Here is a 25,063-nt window from a genome sequence, read left to right as displayed (position 1 = left end):
CCATGTCACACCCTGGCCTACCCAAACAATAAACAAAAACACAAAATACAATGACCAAGGCGTGACAGAACCCCCTCCCCCTAACGTGCGGACTCCCGGACGCACCTCAAGAGTATAGGGAGGGTCCGGGTGGGCGTCTGTCCATGGTGGCGGTTCTGGCTCGGGACATGGACCCCACTCCATTAATGTCCTAGTTCCTCCCCTTCGCGTCCTGGGATCATCCACCTTCTCCGCCGAACATGGCCTAATAGTCCTCACCCAGATCCCCACATAACTGAGGGGCAGCTCGGGACAGAGGGGCAGCTCGGGACAGAGGGGCAGCTCGGGACAGAGGGGCAGCCCGGGACAGAGGGGCAGCCCGGGACTGAGGGGCAGCCCGGGACAGAGGGGCAGCTCGGGACCGAAGCAGCCTGGGACTGAGGGGAAGCCCGGTACTGAGGGAAAGCCCGGTTCTGAGGGGAAGCCCGGTACTGAGTGGAAGCCCAGTACTGAGAGGAAGCCCAGTACTCAGAGGAAGCCCAGTACTGAGATGAAGCTCAGGCAGGTAGTAGGCTCCGGTAAATCCTGGCTGGCTGGCAGATCTAGAAGAGACTGGTTGTCGAGCAGATCTGGAAGAGACTGGTTCTCGGGCAGATCTGGAAGAGACTGGTTGTCGGTCAGATCTGGAAGAGACTGGTTGTCGGGCAGCGCTGGGCTGACTGGCGGCACTGGCGGTGCTGGGCAGACTGGCGGCGCTGGGCAGACTGGGAGCACTGGCGGCGCTGGGCAGACTGGGAGCACTGGCCGCACTGGGCAGACTGGGAGCACTGGCCGCGCTGGGCAGACTGGGAGCACTGGCCGCGCTGGGCAGACTGGGAGCGCTGGAGAGGAGAAAGGCTCTGGCTGTGCTAAACAGGCGGGAGACTCCAACAGCGCAGGAGAGGAGAAAAGCGCTGGCTGCGCTGAACAGGCGAGGCACACTGGAGGCCTGGTGCGTGGTGCTGGAACTGGTGGTACTGGCTCGAGGACACGCACAGGAAGCCTGGTGCGGGGACCTGCTACCGGAGGACTGGTGTGTAGAGGTGGCTCTGGATAGACCGGACCGTGCAGGCGCACTGGAGCTCTTGAGCACCGAGCCTGCCCAAGCTTACCTGGCTCGATGCCCACTCTAGCCCGGCCAATAGGAAGGGCTGGTATGTGCCGCACCTGGCTCTGCACCCGCACTGGAAACACCGTGCGCTCCATAGCATAACACGGTGCCTGCCCTGTCTCTCTAGCCCAACGGTGAGCACAGGGAGTATGCGCAGGTCTCCTACCTGGCATAACTATTCTCCCTTCTAGCCACCCCCCAATAATTTTTTGGGGCTGCTTTTCCGGTTTCTAACCGCGTCGCCGTGCTGCCTCCTCATACCTGCGCCTCTCCGCTTTATTCGCATCTATTTCATCCTTGGGACGGCGATATTCTCCCGGCTGCACCCAGGGTCCTTTACCGTCTAATATCATCTCCCAAGACCAGAAGTCCTCATATTGCTGCTCCTCACAATTAACAGGGAGAGTAGGCTCAGGTCTGACTCCTGACTCAGGCACACTCTCTCTGCGCTCTCCCCCGTTACTTTCGGTTTTCGCTCTGCGTCGCCGTGTTTTCCTTTTAGACTCCATTAGCCTGTAGCCCTCTTCGCACTGCTGAAGCGAATCCCAGGCGGGCGCCTGCACTCTCTCTGGGTCGGCCGCCCACCTGTCGATTTCTTCCCATGTCGTATAATCCATGCCTCTACCGTCCATAACGTCCTTCTTTAGCTCCTGCCAGTTCACACGCTGCTCGGTCTGTTGTAAGAAGAGAGTCAAACCGAAATGCAGCGTGTAGGTTACTCATGACTTTAATGAATGATATGACGGTACATGAAATAACTGAAATACGAAAACAACAAACGGATGACTACTACACAGAGACAGGTACAAACACCCACAAAATACAAAGCGCACTCAGGCTACCTAAATACGGTTCCCAATCCGAGACAACAAGAATCACCTGACTCCAATTGAGAATCGCCTCAGGCAGCCAAGCCTAACTAGACACACCCCTAATCATACACAATCCCAATGAATACAAACCCCAATACGAATACAACATATAAACCCATGTCACACCCTGGCCTACCCAAACAATAAACAAAAACACAAAATACAATGACCAAGGCGTGACACTCCTGCTTTGATGTATTTATTTGTTGCTGTGGCGCCACAAACCCAGGTAGTTTGAGATGCGTGTGGATCAATTGAGGTTGACCCTAGTAACTTGAGGTAACCAGCAGAGCCACAGGCGGGAGAAAGGCTATTTAGAAGCTAAATAGTCGCACACGACTAGTTGGTATGTTTCCACTGATGTGTGAGAGCAGTGTCGGGCAGTGACTCTTCGTTGCGTCCCAAATGGCATCCTATTCCCAATGTAGTGCACTACTTTTGACCAGAGCCCTTTTCCCTATGTAGTGCACTACTTTTGACCAGAGCCCTTTTCCCTATGTAGTGCACTACTTTTGACCAGAGCCCTTTTCCCTATGTAGTGCACTACTTTTGACCAGAGCCCATAGAGTTCTGGTCAAGAGTAGTACATCATATAGAGACTAGGGTGCCACCTTCTTCTCCCTCCAGATTTCTGAGAACAGAGTGACCTATCTCGGCGGCCTCGACAGTAATCACGTTACGAGAAGGCTTAACAAACGTCCAACTTCAAAGCTGTGTTCAATAATCTTAATGTTGGGTGTGTTGCTGGGTTTGTGTGTCTGCATACAGTGTGCGTTGTCATTTATGTGCTGCCGTGTGTGTGCACCATTACGTTACACTGCCTCTCCTGTCCAACATTGAGGCTCTCTGTTGGATAGGCAGCAAGTATAGAAGCACATTGCATGCCTATATGCATAACTATAGATAGAGACGTTAGATAAACAACTAGAAGAAGTGTAGTTTATTAAAAATGCTCTGACATTTAGTTTTTAGAGGCACACACTGAGCGAATCCTAATTATACAGACAGAACCCAATGAGATATTTCTCATTACAATCAAAACAATAGCAGATTAAGTGACAATTCTGTGTGGCCTGGGAGGACTAGTGGTCAGTGTCGGCGTGGGTTCGATTCCGACCCACTGCCTATGTTACACTCTTCTCCTATCTCTTCTCTGGCCAATAAAGAATACACAAATCACCCTCCATGAACAACTGTAAGCATGGCATAAAGGCAATCAAGTGTGCAAAGATATGACCCTTTAATTATTATATGCTGTCCATATGTGTATACAGTTTTAATATCAATGTAATGACGTGATTGTTTGCAGTGGTGTAAAGTACTTAAGTACTTTTCAAATATTTTTACTTAAGTCGTTTTTTGGGGTATCTGTACTTTACTTTACTATTTACATTTGACAACTTTCACTTTTACTTCACTACATTCCTGAAAAAAAGAATGTGCTTTTTACTGCCTTACATTATCCCCGACCCACAAAAGTACTAGTTACATTCTGAATGTTTAGAAGGACAGGAATATGGTCCAATTCACACACTTATCAAGAGAACGTCCCTGGTCATCCTGTCTCTGATCTGTTGGACTCACTAAACACAAATGCTTTGTTTGTAAATAATGGTCTGAGTGTTGGAGTGTGCTCCTGGCTATCCAAACATTTTAAAAACAAGAACATGGTGCTGTCTGCTTTGCTTAATATAAGGAATTAGAAATTATTTATACTTTTACTTTTGATACTTAAGCATATTTTAGCAATTAAAATGTACTTTTGATACTATATGTAATGCCAAATACTTTTTAAAAAGTAGGATTTTACTAGGTGACTTTCACATTTACTTGAGTCATTTTCTATTAAGGTCCTTACTTTTACTCAAGTATGTTAATTGGATACTTTTTCCACCAATGATTGTTGGTTTTAAATTATCTCTTGTTTTTGCTCTTTTTTTAGGAGACGTTCATGAATCCAATTCTGACCCACCAGTGAGCTGAAGGTGTCGAAGTCTCTCTACTGCTGTAAGTGTTAAGTCCATTCTTTAATTTCTACTCTGTAAGACATTATCTTAAAGGGATAGTTCACTTGTGTTAAGTTAAGCTTATTCTGCATGTTGCTAAATAACCAGCTAAAGAATTTAAAAACTGTTTGGAGGAATTGAAAACTGTTTGGAGGAAGTTCGGGGAGAAAAATCCGAAACTTTCCTTTTATAGCATGTGATTTCTTGGTGCATATGTTATGCCACAAAGGAATGCACCTGTCTTGTGGTCCTTCTGTAGCTCAGTTGGTAGAGCATGGCGCTTGTAACGCCAGGGTAGGGGGTTCGATCCCCGGGACCACCCATACGTAGAATGTATGCACACATGACTCTAAGTTGCTTTGGATAAAAGCGTCTGCTAAATGGCATATATTGTATGAATGGTCATGTCAGTGGCGCACACTCCGTTTGATTTCTGCGTGTTGTCACGTTTCAGGTGAACAAACTGGACCTGACTTTGCACGTGTCCGTTAGTTTGCCTTCGTCGTTCACATACAGAGTGCTTTTGATAGCTTCCCCGTATGGATCTGGACCACCACTCTGGTCAGGGTGTTTCTCTGTATTCACTCAATAGGAGCTTTCAGTGTGGTGTAGAAAGGCCTCTTTTAAAGACACACAGGCAGGCAACACTCCAGAAATCTGTCAGCGCTACATTACAGTAGGCTTTTAATGGACTTTCTCCCTGTCTACATTACAGTAGGCTTTTAATGGACTTTCTCCCTGTCTATGTTACAGTAGGCTTTTAATGGACTTTCTCCCTGTCTACATTACAGTAGGCTTTTAATGGACTTTCTCCCTGTCTACGTTACAGTAGGGACTTTCTCCCTGTCTAATGGCTTTTACTTTCTCCCTGTCTACGTTACAGTAGGCTTTTAATGGACTTTCTCCCTGTCTACGTTACAGGCTTTTAATGGACTTTCTCCCTGTCTACGTTACAGTAGGCTTTTAATGGACTTTCTCCCTGTCTACATTACAGTAGGCTTTTAATGGACTTTCTCCCTGTCTACATTACAGTAGGCTTTTAATGGACTTTCTCCCTGTCTATGTTACAGTAGGCTTTTAATGGACTTTCTCCCTGTCTACATTACAGTAGGCTTTTAATGGACTTTCTCCCTGTCTACGTTACAGTAGACTTTTAATGGACTTTCTCCCTGTCTACGTTACAGTAGGCTTTTAATGGACTTTCTCCCTGTCTACGTTACAGTAGGCTTTTAATGGACTTTCTCCCTGTCTACGTTACAGTAGGCTTTTAATGGACTTTCTCCCTGTTTACATTACAGTAGGGCTTTTAATGGACTTTCTCCCTGTTTACATTTTTAATGGTCTTTCTCCCTGTCTACTCTACAGTATCCCATTTAATGGACTTTCTCCCTGTTTACATTACAGTAGGCTTTTAATGGACTTTCTCCCTGTATACGTTACAGTAGGCTTTTAATGGTCTTTCTCCCGCTACAGTAGACTTTTAATGGACTTTCTCTCTTTTCGTAATAAAGATATATAGTACAAGTCAAAAGTTTGGACACACCTACTCATTCATGGGTTTTTCTTGATTTTGTACTATTTTCTACATTGTAGAATAATAGTGAAGACATCAAAACTATGAAATAACACATGGAATCATGTAGTAACCAAAAAAGTGTTAAATAAATCAGATTATATTCTTCAAAGTTGCCACCCTTTGCCTTAATGACAGTTTTGCACACTCTTGGCATTCTCTCAACCAGCTTCATGAGGTAGTCACTTGGAATGCATTTAAATTAACAGGTGTGCCTTGTTAAAAGTTAAATTGTGATTTTTTTGGCAAGATCAGCTCAAATAAGCAAAGAGAAATGACAGTCCATCATTACTTTAAGACATGAAGGTCAGTCACAAAAACCATTAAGCACTATGATGAAACTGGATCTCATGAGGACCACCACAGGAAAGGAAGACCCAGAGTTACCTCTGCTGCAGAGGATAAGTTCATTAGAGTTTACTCTACCTCAGATTGCAGCCCAAATAAAGTAACAGACACATCTCAACATCAACTGTTCAGAGGAATCAGGCCTTCATGGTTGTATTGCTGCAAAGCCCAAATTAAGCTGTCAATATTGAAGTCCTATAGATTTAAATGGTTTTACCAAGAGAAATATATGAAATGTAGATCTGGGAGAAATTAAAGAAAAGTGCCATTTGGTTCATCCCAGTTTTAAAGTAATAATAGTTGTCTTCTTTGTGGCCCTGGTGCCATGTCAGAGGGGGAGGAACTTTTTGCTATATGTCATCAGTTAGCTGATCCTCATTGGACCCTAGCCCTCGTTGTGGGTAGGCTTTAATGATTTACTGTTTGGGGATAGGCTATCCACTTTGTTGGCCAGGGCAAGTAGGTCCATTTCAAAGGCTTTGTTGTTGACGAGGTGTGCACTCCCTGTTGTATTTCTATCCATACTACTTAACTCACTCATTGAAATCACTTGAATAAAGCTACTCTATTTCTTTCAATTTGGCTGCAGAGCCCTTGTCACTATCCCACCCAAGGTCCATAATATGGTTATCTTTTGAATGTACTCATTGGTTGTAGATCGCGAGGCTATAGGTTGGGCCTGGGATGTGGTTCCTTACTTAGGCTGGATCAGCGAGCAGCTCATAGCCAGCGAGAGAATCCACCAGCCTCATCCCACAGCGTCTTCGCAAAACCACCAGCTCTATCACTCTTTCACTTATATTAGCCTTGAAATGGGGCCTGTTCTAAATAGGATCTCCTTCTAGTTTATCCCTTTCTGTTTATGGAGGAGTGGAGAGAAGAAAAGAGCCACGCAGCTTAGTCACTTTTTCCCTCTCTCGGCCTCCAAACCACAAGCGAGGGCAGCTTCCCCAGGGCGAGTTCTTTTGTCTCTTCTTCTTCCACTGTGGCTTTAAGGAGATCCTCCTTCCATTAGGTCATGCAGTGAGACCGTCTCTGATACAGGGAGAGAAAGAGGGAGAGATATAAAGAAATGGAGGGAGGAGAGAAAGATGTTTGGAGTGGAGAGTTGGAGGCCTCTGTTTCTTACACTAAGGAGTAAAGACATATCGTTAGTGTTCGTGGCATGAAGTATGTTGTTGTGCTCGCTGCCATGTCAATACTCATCATCATGGTCATTATCATCACTGTCGTCATTACCGTCATCGTCATCCTTATTGTCATTAATGTCATTAATGTCATAATTGTCGTTATCATCATCATAGTCATCATCATAGCCGTCATCACCATCATTGTCAGCATTACCATCTTCATCACCATCGTCACCGTCGTCATTGTCATCGTCATTATCATCACCATAATCATGCTCTTCATCATCTTCATCGTCATCTTCAACATCAACAATCCTCAATGATGACTGACAGCCTTCAACCATCTTTCCTTGCCTCGCTCGCCCCTCTCATCTTCTCAGATGACTTCAGATGCACTGTATCACATTACACATGTCACGCTGTGGCATATGTCACATTACACATATCAAATAAAATGTTATTTGTCGCATACACATATTTAGCAGATGTTATTGTGGGTGTAGAAAAATGCAATATATATATACTGTACTTATATATAAACTGGGTGATTCGAGCCCTGAATGCTGATTGGCTGACAGCCATGGTATATCAGACCGTATACCACGGGTATGACGATAAAATGTATTGTTACTGCTCTAATTACGTTGGTAATAAGTTTATAATAGAAATAAGGCACCTCGGGGGTTGCGTCGTGCATAAGAACAGCCGTTAGCCGTGGTATATTGGCCATATACCACACCCCGAGGTGCCTTATTGCTGTAACGATCGTCTTCGGGAGAAAGAGAGCAGGACCAAAATGCAGCGTGATGATTATCCATTTTTAATGGGATACTTAAACAACAAACAAAAACAATGAACCGACAAAAAAGAACCAAGACGAAACAGTCCAGTAACGTGAATACCAACACTGGAAACAGGAACAATCACCCACACCCCCCCACCCCACAATACAAAACAGGCTACCTAAATATGGTTCCCAATCAGAGACAACGACTAACACCTGCCTCTGATTGAGAACCATATCAGGCCAAACACATAGAAACAGACAAACTAGACATACAACATAGAATGCCCACTCATATCACACCCTGACCAAACAAAACATAGAAACAAACAATGCAAACTATGGTCAGAGTGTGACAATTGCTTAACTATATGATGGGATGTATAGACATGGACAGTATGTGGATAGAATATGTGGTATATCTGAAGAATATGTAGGATAGAATAGTATATGTACAGCAATATTTAAATAGGAAAGTCCTTGACTAGAATACAGTATATACATATAAAGTGGGTAAAACAGTAAACATTATTAAAGTGACCAGTGATTCCATGTCTATGTACATGGGGAAGCAGCCTCTAAGGTGCAGGGTAGAGTAACCGGGTGGTAGCCGTCTAGTAACAGAGACTAAAGTTCAGGGCAGGGTAGAGTAACCGGGTGGTAGCCGTCTAGGACAGACAGTGACTAAAGTTCATGGCAGGGTAGAGTAACCGGGTGGTAGCCGTGTAGTGACAGAGACTAAAGTTCAGGGCAGGGTAGAGTAACCGGGTGGTAGCCGTCTAGTGACAGTGACTAAAGTTCAGCGCAGGGTAGAGTAACCGGGTGGTAGCCGGCTAGTGACAGTTACGGAGTCCTTGATGATCTTTTTGACCTTCCTGTGACACCGGGTGCTGTAGATGTCCTGTAGGGTAGGCAGTGTGCCCCCGGTGATGCTTTGGGCAGACCGCACCACCCTCTGAAGAGCCCTGCAGTTGCAGGCGGTACAGTTGCCGTACCAGCCTCCTGAGGTTGAAGAGGCGCTGTTGTTCCTTTTTCACCTAACTGTCTATGTGAGTGTGGAATTTCAGATTGTCATTGATGTGTACGCCGAGGAACTTTAAGCTTTTCACCTTCTCCAGTGTGGCCCTGTCGATGTGGATGGGGGCGTGCTTACTCTGCTCTCCTGAAGTCCATGATCAGCTCCTTCGTTGTTGGCGTTGAGGGAGAGGTTATTTTCTTGGCATCACTCCGCCAGGGCCCTCACCTCCTCCCTGTAGGCTGTCTCATTGATGTTGGTCATCAGGCCTACCACTGTTGTGTCATCAGCAAACTTGAGGATTGAGTTTGAGATGTGCGTGGCCACCCAGTCATGGGTGAACAGGGAGTACAGGAGGGGGCTGAGCACGCACCCTTGTGGGGCCCCTGTGTTGAGGATCACCATAGTAGAGGTGTTGTTGGGGGTGGCCCATCAGGAAGTCCAGTACCCATTTGCACAGGGCAGGGTTCAGACCCAGGGCCCCGAGCTTAATGATGATGTACTCACCCAGTGGCATATGTCACCTTCCGCATATCACCCTGTGGCATATGTCACATATCTCCTTAAGGGGAGACTCAGACTTAAGAAATGTACTGTAGGGAATGTGTTTGTGTCACTCTTCTGTAGAGTACACAATGCCCATTATATGATCTGTACCAAGCACAGGCAGTGGCTGTCAAAACACAAAGGCAGGAGATTGTATATGTTTTTGTGAAATGCTCTTTCCATTCGGTTAGTGCAGTGTTTCTCCTACCATTGTATGACAGTTATTTTGATGTCAGAGGGCCTATGTTGCTTTGGGGGCCTTTGCGCCCCGCCTGACAATTCTGCTAGGGAGAAGAGTGTGTGTGTGTGTGTGTGTGTGTGTGTGTGTGTGTGTGTGTGTGTGTGTGTGTGTGTGTGTGTGTGTGTGTGTGTGTGTGTGTGTGTGTGTGTGTGTGTGTGTGTGTGTGTGTGTGTGTGTGTGTGTGTGTGTGTGTGTGTGTGTGTGTGTGTGTGCACGTGCATACGTTTAACTTACTTTCACCAAAATGCCAGGTAACAACTGGTGTCTCCTGAAGCCGACATACTTCTAAAGGCTACCATTAAGACATGCCATCAGAGCAGCCACCACTCAGGTTAATAATTGCTTCTGGTTTTAACTGAAAGGTCAGGATCAAACTCACCTGTTCTTTTCCAAGCCACAGAGGCTGGCCACCTAGCCCTCCATGGTAAAGTTTCCCTAGGTACAGATGTAGGATCAACGTCCCTTCCCTCGATCTTAACCTTAAACGTTAGTAGGGAAAGTGACCCAATATCAGCGTCTAGTGGAAACTCACTCTAATCCTCACCTGGCCTCTCAGATCTGCCATGGCAGCCGTGCTACAAGGTCTCACAGGGCTGTCACTGTCACCACTCTAGGTGTCCATATTGGTAAACGATTCATCATGTCACGCCCTGTTCTGTTTCACCTGTCCTTGTGCTTGTCGCCACCACCTCCAGGTGTCACCCATCTTCCCCACTTATCCTCTGGGTATTTATACCTGTGTTTTCTGTCTGTCTATGGCCACTTCGTCTTGTTTGTTCAAGCCTATCAGCGTTTTGTGTCTCAGCGCCTGCTTTTTCCAGTTTATTTTTTCTCGTCCTCCTGGTTTTTGACCCCTGCCTGTCCTGACCCTGAGCCTGCCTGCCGTCCTGTAACTTGGCCTCTACTCTGGATTATCGACCCCTACCTGCCTTGACCTGTCGTTTGTCTGCCCCGGTTCTTACATTAAACATGGTTCCTTCACATAGTCTGCACTTGGGTCTTAACTTGATTCCTGACACCTCATCTCCCTGGCTCACTGCCATTGATAGGATGTCTGTGTCCTAAATGGCACCCTATGCCCTTTGCAAAATTTGAAATGTTTTTATTTTATATTGGATAAAAGCAGAGACTCAGAGCTACAAAATGGTACATCATACACTGCATTTGAGGAAACAATGGGAAAGTTATTCTGCTTTAAAAGTTGATGAACTTGTAAACTCACTTTTGAGAAAATGGCCTTTGAATTTTTGGTATCTAGTGAAGAGCTCTTCTTTGTCTACACCCATTCAGCATCGTTCACACCCTCTTAAGCTTTAGCCCCACCCATCTCGTTTTGCTCTCGGATCGTTCAGAGCGCACACCTGACGCTCTGGCCGATGATTTGTTTACCACTAGATAGCATGAAAACAGCCTAACCAGCTCTGCTTCCAACAATTTCATTACTCATTTTTGCAGACGTTTACTGACACCGGCCATATTCAACAGGTGTTGTGCGCTTTAGCTTAAGACATGCTAAACAATTAACTTAGCGAGGTAAACACGTCACGCAACCAGGTACAATGTTAGCTAGCTAACATTAGGCTCTAACTAGAAAAGCAAATGGCTCTGGGATACAAATAAAGTCAGCTAGGGAGCCAGCCAGCTAACGTTAGCTAGCTAACAGTACACTTTAGCTTAAGACATGAAGCTAGCTAACTAGGTAAACAATGAACCTAGCTAGGTAAATAACTTGTAAGATCACACACATGACGTAACATTAGCTAACAAGCCAGCCAGCTAACGTTAGCTTGATAACCAACAAGGAACATAGTGCCAAATAAGGGCGGTTATTACCCTGAATGAATCTGCTGGGAGCTAACCAACCCGGTTCAATGTTAGCTAGGTAACATTAGGCTCTAACTAGCAAAGCAAATGGTTCTGGGATATGAATAATAACATCATACACATAACGTTAGCTAGGGAGCCAGCCAGTTTACTTTAGCTAGCTAACAGTACATTTTGCTTGAAATAAAACCACTTTCTGTCAAAATTTGAAATGTGTAATATCTAAAAATGTAGCTAGCTAACGCTAGACTATCTTCCCCATATACATCATCATGCATGATGAACGTGTCTCCTTGTCACGAATACCATGATACGGTTGCCCTTAGTTTGAAAATGAAATCTGGAGACAGGTGTTTTCTCCATCTCTTTAGCTGTCATACTCTAATTCTACTGATTTCAAAACTCGATCCTCCAGAAAGTGCAGAGCAACACATATTCAGCTCCACTACACGATACATTTAAAATAAGCTGCATTCGACAGGATTACCAACACAGACTGACCAGCTCAAATAGACAGAAGCCTTCTATATGGCAGACCAACTCCTCTCTCGGCATGTCCAGCCAACTCATTTTCTCAGCCAATCACGGCTAGTGGGAAGGTTGCTGACTTTTTCTGTTGCTTAACCAACAAGGCTCGTAATTTTTAAAAGTTATTCGTATATACAGATCGCATGGCATACAAGTTTGTTATTAAGGCACATGAAAGTTCACATGTTCCAGAAGGCAGAAGGCATTTTGATACCTTTATAATGCCGGTCCTTTCAGACCAGTGGTTATATCTTTATAATGCCGGTCCTTTCAGACCAGTGGTTATATCTTTATAATGCCGGTCCTTTCAGACCAGTGGTTATATCTTTATAATGCCAGTCCTTTCAGACCAGTGGTTATATTTGTATAATGCCGGTCCTTTCAGGTCAGTGGTTATACCTTTATAATGCCGGTCCTTTCAGGTCAGTGGTTATACCTTTATAATGCCAGTCCGTTCAGACCAGTGGTTATATCTTTATAATGCCGGTCCTTTCAGGTCAGTGGTTATACCTTTATAATGCCGGTCTTTTCAGACCAGTGGTTATACCTTTATAATGCCGGTCCTTTCAGGTCAGTGGTTATATCTTTATAATGCCGGTCTTTTCAGACCAGTGGTTATACCTTTATAATGCCGGTCTTTTCAGACCAGTGGTTATACCTTTATAATGCCGGTCCTTTCAGGTCAGTGGTTATATCTTTATAATGCCAGTCCTTTCAGACCAGTGGTGATACCTTTATAATGCCAGTCCTTTCAGGTCAGTGGTTATACCTTTATAATGCCGGTCTTTTCAGACCAGTGGTTATACCTTTATAATGCCGGTCCTTTCAGACCAGTGGTGATACCTTTATAATTCCAGTCCTTTCAGGTCAGTGGTTATACCTTTATAATGCCGGTCTTTTCAGACCAGTGGTTATACCTTTATAATGCCGGTCCTTTCAGACCAGTGGTTATACCTTTATTTATTGCCCTTTTTCTCCCCAATTTCATGATATCCAATTGGTAGTTACAGTCTTGTCCCCATACCACCCTGCATACCACTGCTGGCTTGCTTCTGAAGCTAAGCAGGGTTGGCCCTGGTCAGTCCCTGGATGGGAAACCAGATTCTGCTGGAAGTGGTGTTGGAGGGCCAGTAGGAGGCACTCTTTCTTCTGGTCTAAAAAATATCCCAATGGCCCAGGCCAGTGATTGGGGACACTGCCCTGTGTAGGGTGCCGTCTTTTGGATGGGACGTTAAACGGGTGTCCCGACTCTCTGCGGTCATTAAAGATCCCATGGCACTTATCGTAAGAGTAGGGGTGTTAACCCCGGTGTCCTGGCTAAATTCCCAATCTGGCCATCAAACCATCACGGTCACCTAATAATCCCAGTTTACAATTGGCTCATTCATTCCCCTCCTCTCCCCTGTAACTATTCCCCAGGTCATTGCTGCAAATGAGAATGTGTTCTCAGTCAACTTACCTGGTAAAATAATGGATAAATAAAAAATTAAAATCACTGCAACTCCCGTATGGACTTGGGAGAGGCGAAGGTAGAGAGCCATGCGCCCTCCAAAACACGGAGCTGCACTGCTTCTTGACACACGGCTCACTTAACCCGGAAGCCAGCCGCACCAATGTGTCGGAGGAAACATCGTGCGACCGTGTCAGTGTGCATGTGCCCGGCCTTCCACAGGAGTCGCTAGAGTGCGATGTGACAAGGACATCCCGGCCGGCAGTGGTGTAAAGTACTTAAGTCAAAATACTTGAAAGTACTACTTTTTGGGGATATCTTTACTTTACTATTTATATTTTTGACAACTTTTACTTCACTACATTCCTAAAGAAAATATTGTACTTTTTACTCCATACATTTTCCCTGACTCCAAAAAGTACTCGTTACATGACGAATGCTTAGCAGAACAGGAAAATGGTCCAATTCACACACCTATCAAGAGAACACATGGTCATCCCTACTGCCTCTGATCTGGCAGACTCACTAAATATAAATGCATCGTTTGTAAATGATACATTTTTAAAACAAGAAAATGGTGCCATCTGCTTTGCTTAATATAAGGAATTTTAAATTATCTGAATTTTAAATTAGCAATTACATTTACTTTTGATACTTAAGTATATTTAGAACCAAATACTATTAGACTTTTACTCAAGTAGTATTGGCTGGGCCGGCCAAACCCTCCCCTTACCTGGACGATGCTGGGCCAATTGTGTGTTGCCTCATGGGTCCCCCGGTCGCGGCCGGCTGCGACACAGCTCGGGATCGAACCCGGATCTGTAGTGATGCCTCAAGCACTGCAGTGCCTTAGACTGCTGCACCACTCGGGAGGCCCTAGATCAGTCATTATGCCTATATAATGCCGATCCTTTCAGATCAGTGGTTATGCCTTTATAATCAGACCTTAACCCTGGTACGGCAACTGCACTGCCCGCAACTACAGGCCTCTCCAGAGGGTGGTGCAGCACATTACCGTGGGTATACTGCCTGCCCTCCAGGACATCCTGTGTCGCACCCGGTCAAGGAGATCATCAAGGACCTCAGCCACCCGCGCCATGGCCTGTTCACCCTCCCATTATCTACAGTATGTGTGAGTGTGTGGGAAGAGTCCAGTGTGTCTGCATAGAGTCAAAAATAGTTATTGCAAAAGGGGTCTTATGGCTTGGATGTAGAAGCTGTTCAGGAGCCTTTTGGTGCCAGACTTAGCGCTCCGGCACGGTAGCAGAGAGAACAGTCTATGGTTTGGGTGGCTGGAGTCTTTGACAATTTTTAGGCCCATCCTCTGACACCGCCTGGTATAGAGGTTCTGGATGGCAGGGAGTTTGGCCCCAGTGATGTACTGGGCCGTACGCACTACCTTTTGTATCGGCTTGTGGTCGGATGCCGAGCTGTTACCAAACCAGGAGGCCAAGGAGATCATCAAGGACCTCAGCCAACCAAGGCATGGCCTGCTCTCAATGGTGCAGCTGTATAACGTTTTGAGGATCTGAGGATCTATGCCAAAATAGTTTCAGCCTCCTGAGATAGAAGAGGGACTGGCGTGCCCTGTTCACAACTGTGTTGGTGTGTTTGGACTATGATAGGTCCTTAGTGATGTAAACACTAAGGAACTAGAAGCTTTCAACCATTTCCTGTAGTCCACGATCAGCTCCTTAGTCTTGCTGACGTTGAGGGAGAGGTTGTTTTCCTGGCACCAAATTGCCAGGTCTCTGACCTCCTCCCTATAGGCTGCCTCATCGTCGTCAGTGATCCGGCTTACCACTGTCGTGTCATTGGCAAATTTGACGTTGGTGTTGGAGGCGTGCACGGCCACGCAGTCGTGGGTGAACAGGGAGTACAGGAGGGCTCTAAGCACACAGCCCTGAGGCACCCCAGTGTTGGGGTTCAGCGTGGCATATGTGTTGTTGCCACCTGGGGGTGTCCCATCAGGATGTCCAAGATCCAGTGTCAGAGGGAGGTGTTCAGTCCCAGGGACCTTAGCTTAGTGATTAGCTTGGAGGGCACTATGGTGTTGAACACTGCTGAGCTGAAGCCAATGAACAACATTCTCACATACACGTAGATGTTCCCTCTGTCCAGTTGGGCAAGGGCAGTGTGGAGTGCAACAGAGATTGCATCATCTGTGGATCTGTTTAGGTGGTATGGGAATTGGAGTGGGTCCAGAGTTTCTGGAATGATGATGTTGATGTGAGCCATGACCAGCCTTTCAAAGCATTTCTTGTCTACAGATGTGAGTGCTACGATGCGGTAGTCATTTAGTCTGGTCACCTTGGCGTTCTTGGGCACAAGGACTATGCTTGAAACATGTAGGTATTACAGACTGGGTCAGGGCGAGGTCGAACATGTTAGTGAATACAGTGTAGTCATTGCATGCTATGAATATGAGACCAACTACTTAACTTTTTACTAGTTTAATACACATGGAGTATAAGTGAATTTGTCCAAATACTTTTGGTCCCCTAAAATGTACAAAAAGTGCTGTAATTTCTAAACGGTTCACTCGATATGGATGAACATAACCTAAAATGAAAGCTGACAGTCTGCGCTTTAACCTCATAGTCATTGTGTTATTTAAAATCCAAAGTGCTGGAGTACAGAGCCAAAAGAGCAAATCGTGTCACTGTCCCAATACCTTTGGAGCTCACCATATTTATATTCCAGTCTCTGGTCTGGAAGCTAATTTCCTGCAATTCTATCCATTTTGCTATGTGTTTTTGTACTGTGTATATAAATACTGTATTCTTGACATAGCTCATTCTAATATTTCTACTACTGTACATGGTATGTTAGTTACACTGTTTATACACACCAAATATGTTTAATATGCTGGATTCTTGTACATATCATTCCTAGTATATCTTGTGTAAAATCATCCGGTTTATATACGTACAGATTGCATTTGGATTACGGTTACAGTGCTATTTGGGTTGTTAATTGGATTCGTTATGACATTCCTTAATTACATTTTTTTGTATAATTTGTGTACTTGTTTGACATTGTATTGCATTGTTAGGAGCTAGTAACATAAGCATTTAGCTGCACCTGCTATTGCATCTGCTAAACTGTGTACACAACCAATAAACTTTGTTTTGGTAACAAACAAAAAATCTAAATGATGACGTTGAGTCAAAGTGTAAAATAGATTTGCAAAAAGTCATCAACGTAAGGGAATTTATTTCACCCAACTTTTAATCTATATATATATATATATATGCTATTTAGCAGACACTTTTATCCAAAGCGACTTACAGTCATGTGTGCATACATTCTACGTATGGGTGGTCCCGGGGATCAAACCCACTACCCTGGCGTTACAAGCGCCATGCTCTACCAACTGAGCTACAGAAGGACCAATACAATCTCCAATACATCTCCATTTTTTTATTGATTTCCCGCTGAATTCACATTAGTTGACAACTCACAACCACATGTTAATAAAAACTAGACATTGAACTGACGTCTGTGCCCACTGGGATGTCGCAAGACACATACTTTACAAAGTGCAGTAGAAGGAGCATCCTCCGTATCCTCAAGGGACATCTGGGTTGTGTCCATTATGAATCAAACAGAAGGAAATGGATTGAAACAGGGAGGGACTACTAGGACTTAAGCAATGCTGATTTTTGCTTTCCTTTGCAAAAGGTCTGGTAATCGTAGTGCAGGGAGTGATGACCTCTTTCAAAGCCATGACTAAGTCCCCCTGATCAGTGACTGTGTGGAACCGTCAATCCCTTAATCGTCGCCTTTGTTCTTTGTCGAAGTCAATTAACCATATGGATATACAGTATACATGGAGACTGTGATCCGAGGAAAAGTGTGTGTGTGTGTGCGAGCATGTGTGGTGCGCGTGTGTGTGGTGCGGTGGTGTCTGTGCTTGTTTGGTGTGTGTGTGTTCCCTTGTGTGCTTTTGTGTGTGTGTGTGTGTGTGTGTGTGTGTGTGTGCGTGCGTGCGTGTGCCTGTGTGTGTGTGCCTGTGTGTGTGTGCCTGTGTGTGTGTGCCTGTGTACCTGTGTGTGTGCCTGTGTGTGTGTGAGTGTGTGGGCAGGCGCCCTAGTGTAACTATGAACCAGCCATGGTCTTATATCACTGTCAAGAGTGAAGTGTGTAACTAACAGTGGTCTAATGAATTTAACCTCCAACAGGATCAGAGTAGATTAAGAACAGGAAGGTTGACAAGGCAAATAGGCTCTCTCTTTCTTCTTCGGCCCCTCTCTTCAACACAATGGAGTTTCCACCTACTAAATTTAAACTTAATTAGTTGAACTTAAGCCCCTTAATCGGTAAGTAATCCAGTCACTATTCTAATAGTTCTCTGAAATTTCACCTGACCTGTGGACCAATATGGTCTTAAAGAGTGAACAACATGTTGACTGACAGAAAGAAAGAATATAGGGAAAGAGAGAGAAGGAGAGGGAGAGAAATAATATAGGGAAAAAGTGAGAGGGAGAGAAAGAATATAGGGAAAGAGAGAGAGGGAGAGAAATAATATAGGGAAAGAGTAAGAGGGAGAGAAAGAATATAGGGAGAGAGAGAGAAGGAGAGGGAGAGAAATAATATAGGGAAAGAGTGAGAGGGAGAGAAAGAATATAGGGAAAGAGTGAGAGGGAGAGAAAGAATATAGGGAAAGAGTGAGAGGGAGAGAAAGAATATAGGGAAAGAGTGAGAGGGAGAGAAAGAATATAGGGAAAGAGGGAGAGGGAGAGGGAGAGGGAGAGAAAGATTATAGGGAAAGAGAGAGAAGGAGAGGGAGAGAAAGAATATAGGGAAAGAGAGAGAAGGAGAGGGAGAGAAAGAATATAGGGAAAGAGTGAGAGGGAGAGAAAGAATATAGGGAAAGAGGGAGAGGGAGAGGGAGAGGGAGAGAAAGATTATAGGGAAAGAGAGAGAAGGAGAGGGAGAGAAAGAATATAGGGAAAGAGTGAGAGGGAGAGAAAGAATATAGGGAAAGAGTGAGAGGGAGAGGGAGAGGGAGAGAAAGATTATAGGGAAAGAGAGAGAAGGAGAGGGAGAGAAAGAATATAGGGAAAGAGTGAGAGGGAGAGAAAGAATATAGGGAAAGAGTGAGAGGGAGAGAAAGAATATAGGGAAAGAGAGAGAAGGAGAGGGAGAGAAAGAATATAGGGAAAGAGTGAGAGGGAGAGAAAGAATATAGGGAAAGAGAGAGAAGGAGAGGGAGAGAAAGAATATAGGGAAAGAGTGAGAGGGAGAGAAAGAATATAGGGAAAGAGAGAGAAGGAGAGGGAGAGAAAGAATATAGGGAAAGAGTGAGAGGGAGAGAAAGAATATAGGGAAAGAGAGAGAAGGAGAGGGAGAGAAAGAATATAGGGAAAGAGTGAGAGGGAGAGAAAGAATATAGGGAAAGAGTGAGAGGGAGAGAAAGAATATAGGGAAAGAGAGAGAAGGAGAGGGAGAGAAAGAATATAGGGAAAGAGTGAGAGGGAGAGAAAGAATATAGGGAAAGAGGGAGAGGGAGAGGGAGAGGGAGAGAAAGATTATAGGGAAAGAGAGAGAAGGAGAGGGAGAGAAAGAATATAGGGAAAGAGAGAGAAGGAGAGGGAGAGAAAGAATATAGGGAAAGAGTGAGAGGGAGAGAAAGAATATAGGGAAAGAGGGAGAGGGAGAGGGAGAGGGAGAGAAAGATTATAGGGAAAGAGAGAGAAGGAGAGGGAGAGAAAGAATATAGGGAAAGAGTGAGAGGGAGAGAAAGAATATAGGGAAAGAGTGAGAGGGAGAGAAAGAATATAGGGAAAGAGTGAGAGGGAGAGGGAGAGAAAGAAAATAGGGAAAGAGAGAGAAGGAGAGGGAAAAATAAAGAGTCATCAAGGATTGAATTTGGATTTTGTAGCTGTTGGAAAGTCCCAGGTTGACATCCTCCTCACCTGTGTAGTGTGCAAATGCACTGTAACATGTCAAATAGATGGGACAAGTGAAATTCTAATATGCAGAGAGATTTATGTTGTCATCTTTGAAGTTTGGAATACACACGGTACACACGGTACACACTGTACACACGGTACACACTGTACACACTGTACACACGGTACACACTGTACACACGGTACACACTGTACACACTGTACACACGGTACACACGGTACACACGGTACACACGGTACACACGGTACACACGGTACACACGGTACACACGGTACACACGGTACACACGGTACACACGGTACACACGGTACACACGGTACACACGGTACACATGGTACACACTGTACACACGGTACACACGGTACACACAGTACACACGGTACACACAGTGCACACGGTACACACGGAATGCAATTGTGAGCTGCAGAATCAGATCTCCTGTTTATTTGAAAGGTAAAGTTTATTCACAGCGTAGTGGGAGCAGATATCCACTGTCACTCACTGTCTCCCACTATATTCCACTATATTCACTGTCCCCCACTTTCTCGTTCTGTCTCCCACGTTTCCCACTGTCTCGTTCTGTCTCGCTCTGTCTCCCACTGTTTCCCACTATCTCGTTCTGTCTCGCTCTGTCTCCCACTATATTCACTGTCTCGCTCTGTCTCCCACTGTTTCCCACTGTCTCGCACTGTCTCCCACTATATTCACTGTCTCGCTCTGTCTCCCACTATATTCGCTGTCTCGCTCTGTCTCCCACTGTCTCGTTCTGTCTCGCTCTGTCTCCCACTGTCTCGTTCTGTCTCCCACTGTCTTGCTCTGTCTCTGTCTCGCTCTGTCTCCCACTGTCTCGTTCTGTCTCCCACTGTCTTGCTCTGTCTCCCACTATATTCACTGTCTCGTTCTGTCTCGCTCTGTCTCCCACTATATTCACTGTCTCGCTCTGTCTCCCACTATATTCACTGTCTCGCTCTGTCTCCCACTATATTCACTGTCCCCCACTATCTTGTTCTGTCTCCCACTTTTCCCACTGTCTCATTCTGTCTCGCTCTGTCTCCCACTGTTTCCCACTGTCTCGCTCTGTCTCCCACTATATTCACTGTCTCGCTCTGTCTCCCACTTTATTCACTGTCTCGTTCTGTCTCGCTCTGTCTCCCACTTTATTCACTGTCTCCCACTGTCTCGTTCTGTCTCGCTCTGTCTCCCACTGTCTCGTTCTGTCTCCCACTGTCTCGCTCTGTCTCCCACTATATTCACTGTCTCGTTCGGTCTCGCTCTGTCTCCCACTGTCTCGTTCTGTCTCCCACTGTCTCGCTCTGTCTCCCACTATATTCACTGTCTCGTTCTGTCTCGCTCTGTCTCCCACTATATTCACTGTCTCGCTCTGTCTCCCACTGTCTCGCTCTGTCTCCCACTATATTCACTGTCTCGTTCTGTCTCGCTCTGTCTCCCACTGTCTCGTTCTGTCTCCCACTGTCTCGCTCTGTCTCCCACTATATTCACTGTCTCGTTCTGTCTCGCTCTGTCTCCCACTATATTCACTGTCTCGCTCTGTCTCCCACTGTTTCCCACTGTCTCGCTCTGTCTCCCACTATATTCCCTGTCTCGCTCTGTCTCCCACTATATTCACTGTCTCGCTCTGTCTCCCACTGTCTCATTCTGTCTCCCACTGTCTCTGCTCTCTGCCTCCCACTATATTCACTGTCTCGCTCTGTCTCCCACTATATTCACTGTCTCGCTCTGTCTCCCACTATATTTACTGTCTCGCTCTGTCTCCCACTGTCTCGTTTTGTCTCCCACTGTCTCGCTCTGTGTCCCACTATATTCACTGTCTCGCTCTGTCTCCCACTATATTCACTGTCTCCCACTGTCTCGTTCTGTCTCCCACTGTCTCCCACTGTTTCCTACTGTCTCGTTCTGCCTCCCACTATATTCACTGTCTCGCTCTGTCTCCCACTATATTCACTGTCTCGCTCTGTCTCCCACTGTCTCGTTCTGTCTCCCACTGTCTCGCTCTGTCTCCCACTATATTCACTGTCTCGCTCTGTCTCCCACTATATTTACTGTCTCGCTCTGTCTCCCACTGTCTCGTTCTGTCTCCCACTGTCTCGCTCTGTCTCCCACTATATTCACTGTCTCGCTCTGTCTCCCACTATATTCACTGTCTCCCACTGTCTCGTTCTGTCTCCCACTGTTTCCCACTGTCTCCCACGGTCTCCCACTGTTTCCCACTGTCTTGGTCTGTCTCTCACTGCCTCCCACTGTTTCCCACTGTCTTGGTCTGTCTCCCACTATATTCACTGTCTCGCTCTGTCTCCCACTATATTCACTGTCCCCCACGGTCTCGTTCTGTCTCCCACTGTTTCCCACTGTCTTGGTCTGTCTCCCACTATATTCACTGTCCCCCACTGTCTCGTTCTGTCTCCCACTGTTTCCCACTGTCTCGTTCTGTCTCCCACTGTCTCTCACTGTCTCGCTCTGTCTCCCACTATATTCACTGTCTCGCTCTGTCTCCCACTGTCTCATTCTGTCTCCCACTGTCTCGTTCTGTCTCCCACTATATTCACTGTCTCGTTCTGTCTCCCACTATATTCACTGTCTCGTTCTGTCTCCCACTGTCTCATTCTGTCTCCCACAGTTTCCCACTGTCTCGCTCTGTCTCCCACTATATTCACAGTCTCCCACAGTCTACCACTGTCTCCTACTGTATGCCACTGTGTCCCAAAATATGATAGTTCCACTTTGTTCACTCCCAATGTACCCTTGGATGCCATGTGAATACGTACCAGTAGAGGCGTACAGTGGGAGACTAAGGTAGACTGTGGGTGACTGAGGTAGACAGTGGGAGACTGAGGTAGACAGTGGGAGACTGAGATAGACAGTGGGAGACTGAGGTAGACAGTGAATACAGTGGGAGACTGAGGTAGACAGTGAATACAGTGGGAGACTGAGGTAGACAGTGAATACAGTGGGAGACTGAGGTAGACAGTGGGAGACTGAGGTAGACAGTGAATACAGTGGGAGACTGAGGTAGACAGTGAATACAGTGGGAGACTGAGGTAGACAGTGGGAGACTGAGGTAGACAGTGGGAGACTGAGGTAGACAGTGGGAGACTGAGGTAGACAGTGAATACAGTGGGAGACTGAGGTAGACAGTGGGAGACTGAGGTAGACAGTGAATACAGTGGGAGACTGAGGTAGACAGTGGGAGACTGAGGTAGACAGTGGGAGACAGTTGCATACCGTGGGAGACAGATGGACAAACTACAGCAACATAATTTGTGTTTTATTCAAATAGAGAATATAATCCGGACACATTTCAGCAATGAGAATTTGGGGTGAAAGTTCACAAAATTCTGTCGGAAATACATTTATTCCTCAGAATAATAGTTGATTTTTGCAAATGCATCATGGTTTTGTAACTCAATCTGTTACAGACAGGTTTAAAACTGGTTTCATGAGAATCACCCAGTAGTTTGAGTTAATTAGTTCTCACTGGTCAAGTCACTGGTCAAGTAATATTGGGCAGCAGGTAGCCCAGTGATTACTTGATTGAATCCCGAGCTGACAAGGTAAAAATCTGTAATGAAATTAGATGGGGAGACAGGCAAATAGGATGAGAAACAGTGGGAAGGTTGGAAGTAGAGATGGATCCCTGTTCTCCGGTGGAAAGTTGTATGCAGCAGGTGCCGGAGAGTGTTTCCACTAGAACAAGGCTCTGCACAAGAAATACTCATATTAATGATTGATGGCAGTGGGTAAGCATCTTGTCATCTTGTCATCTTGTCATCTTGTCATCTTGTCCATAGACTGCTGTCAAGGTAAGAACACAGACATTTTAGGTTTTGTAACTCTTTAAAATAGGACTCGAAGAAGATCCTGCTTGCTCTCCAGAGGGTTTGCCTCCCCTGAGCTATGTGTCCTTCTGTAGCTCAGTTGGTAGAGCATGGCGCTTGTAACGCCAGGGTAGTGGGTTTGATTCCCGGGACCACCCATACGTAGAATGTATGCACACATGACTGTAAGTCGCTTTGGATAAAAGCGTCTGCTAAATGGCATATATATATAAATGTGTCAGTGCTGGGTGGTGTATGTTGTTGAACCATGTGGGTGGTTTGCAGTTCAAATTAGTGAGGTGTTAAACAATGGAAGTGTTAATACATCTACTTTAAAAAAAGGAGAGAACCATATTCACACAGCCCGATACCTGCATTTTGGTTACAGGGTCTGTGAAAATGCAGGAATCATGACTAGGTCTCTATGTGGCTTTTATTTTCCACGTTTTTGACCCCCTACCCCTTTCAGATATAGGAAAAAGCTGGTATAAAAATCCAGGCCTGGTAAATAAGTGGGATTTTGGTCTGTGTATGAAAGGGATAGACTGGTTTTGGATTTCTCCCTGACAAAGATGGCTGCCATTGTCGCCCCATTATGGAACTTTGAGGGTTCAGGATATATGTCCTTAAATGACGTGGCCCCTCTAATAATTTAATAGGATCTCTATGGGTGTTACTCAATAAACAAAAGCCCTAGAGTATTTCCTGAGGTCGATGGTGATTTGAGGTCCTGGCCCCATGTGAATAAAAAGGCTATGGTTAGCCAGCGCCTATGGCTGTATGAGTTCAACCTGTGCTCTGTATAATGTATAGCATATCTGCGGCTACAGGGGACAATGGCTACCTTGTGTAGGAGCCAGGATGACTTGGCCTGCCATCTCACTCTTACACCTCTCAACGCCAGGCAGGCTTTAAGTCTGTGTGTGTGTGTGTTGTATTTTAGGGCGTCTGTCTGTCTGTGTCTGTCTGTGTGTCTGTCTGTCTGGTCTGTCTGTCTCTGGTCTGTCGTCTGTCTGTCTTTCGATATGTCGTGTCTGGTCTCTGTTGGGTCTGTTCTGTTTGTCTGTCTGTTCTGTTTGTCTGTCTGTTCTGTCAGGTCTGTCTGTACTGTGCTAACAAACCTAAATGTGTGTCTGTGCAGGCCTTTGCCTGATCCCCCATAATAAACCTTTAACGTGCCCCACGCAGACAGGCACACAGACAGAGAGACTGTGGTACAGGCCAGGGCAGCAGTGGGGGACGGAGGCTATACAATGTCCTGGCCTGGCAGGGGGATACCTTGGAGGATTAGCTTGCATTCTGACAGCTGGCCATGCCAAGGGGACACTGCTGACGCGCAACCCAACAACAACTGTTCTGGGAGGGGAGAGAACTAGAGTTTCAGGGTCTAAATGTACTTCTCTCAGTGCCTCCTCAGCCTTCCTGATCTGCCTCTCCTCCTCACCTGACCTCAGGTCATCCAAGCATTATCTAACTCTGCTTACATACACCATAAGCTAGTCCTGCCCTCTCCATCTACGTTTTAGTCTGGGACTAGTGATTAAGAGGAAAGAAAGTAAAAAAAAGTGGTAGAAAGCAGTGCCGTTTTCTATTGCTACTGTATGGGCCTGTATTCCATCAGAGTAGGAGTGCTGATCTCAGATCATTTTTGTATTTTAATTCATAACAAAAAAAGAGAAGCGACCTGATCCTGGATCAGCACTCTACCTCTGAGACACTTTATGAATAGAAGCCCTGATGTCTACCCATATTATACATTTATTTATCTTGGACTGTCAGATGGGTTGTGTAGCGAGGTACTTTAAACATGCATCATTCTCCCCAATGTCTCTCCATTGTGTATCGTGTTCCCTGAAAAGCCTGCG

The 25,063-nt window shown here is 45.6% G+C and overlaps 1 protein-coding gene across 7 annotated transcripts in view; it reads left to right on the top strand.

Annotated features, from left to right (window-relative positions):
- LOC124037551 (transcription factor SOX-6-like) overlaps positions 1-25,063 on the top strand; it is a 213,832-nt gene that overhangs the window by 21,666 nt on the left and 167,103 nt on the right. For all 7 annotated transcript variants that reach the window (XM_046352364.1, XM_046352362.1, XM_046352359.1 and 4 more), the window contains exon 2: positions 3,944-4,008. The gene's annotated coding sequence lies outside the window, so the exon portion shown is untranslated. The remainder of the gene's footprint in view (positions 1-3,943; positions 4,009-25,063) is intronic.

Source organism: Oncorhynchus gorbuscha, linkage group LG06 (genome assembly GCF_021184085.1).
Source record: "Oncorhynchus gorbuscha isolate QuinsamMale2020 ecotype Even-year linkage group LG06, OgorEven_v1.0, whole genome shotgun sequence".
In the NCBI taxonomy this organism is placed as follows: Eukaryota; Metazoa; Chordata; class Actinopteri; order Salmoniformes; family Salmonidae; genus Oncorhynchus; species Oncorhynchus gorbuscha.
This window is presented reverse-complemented; position numbering and strand designations above follow the sequence as displayed.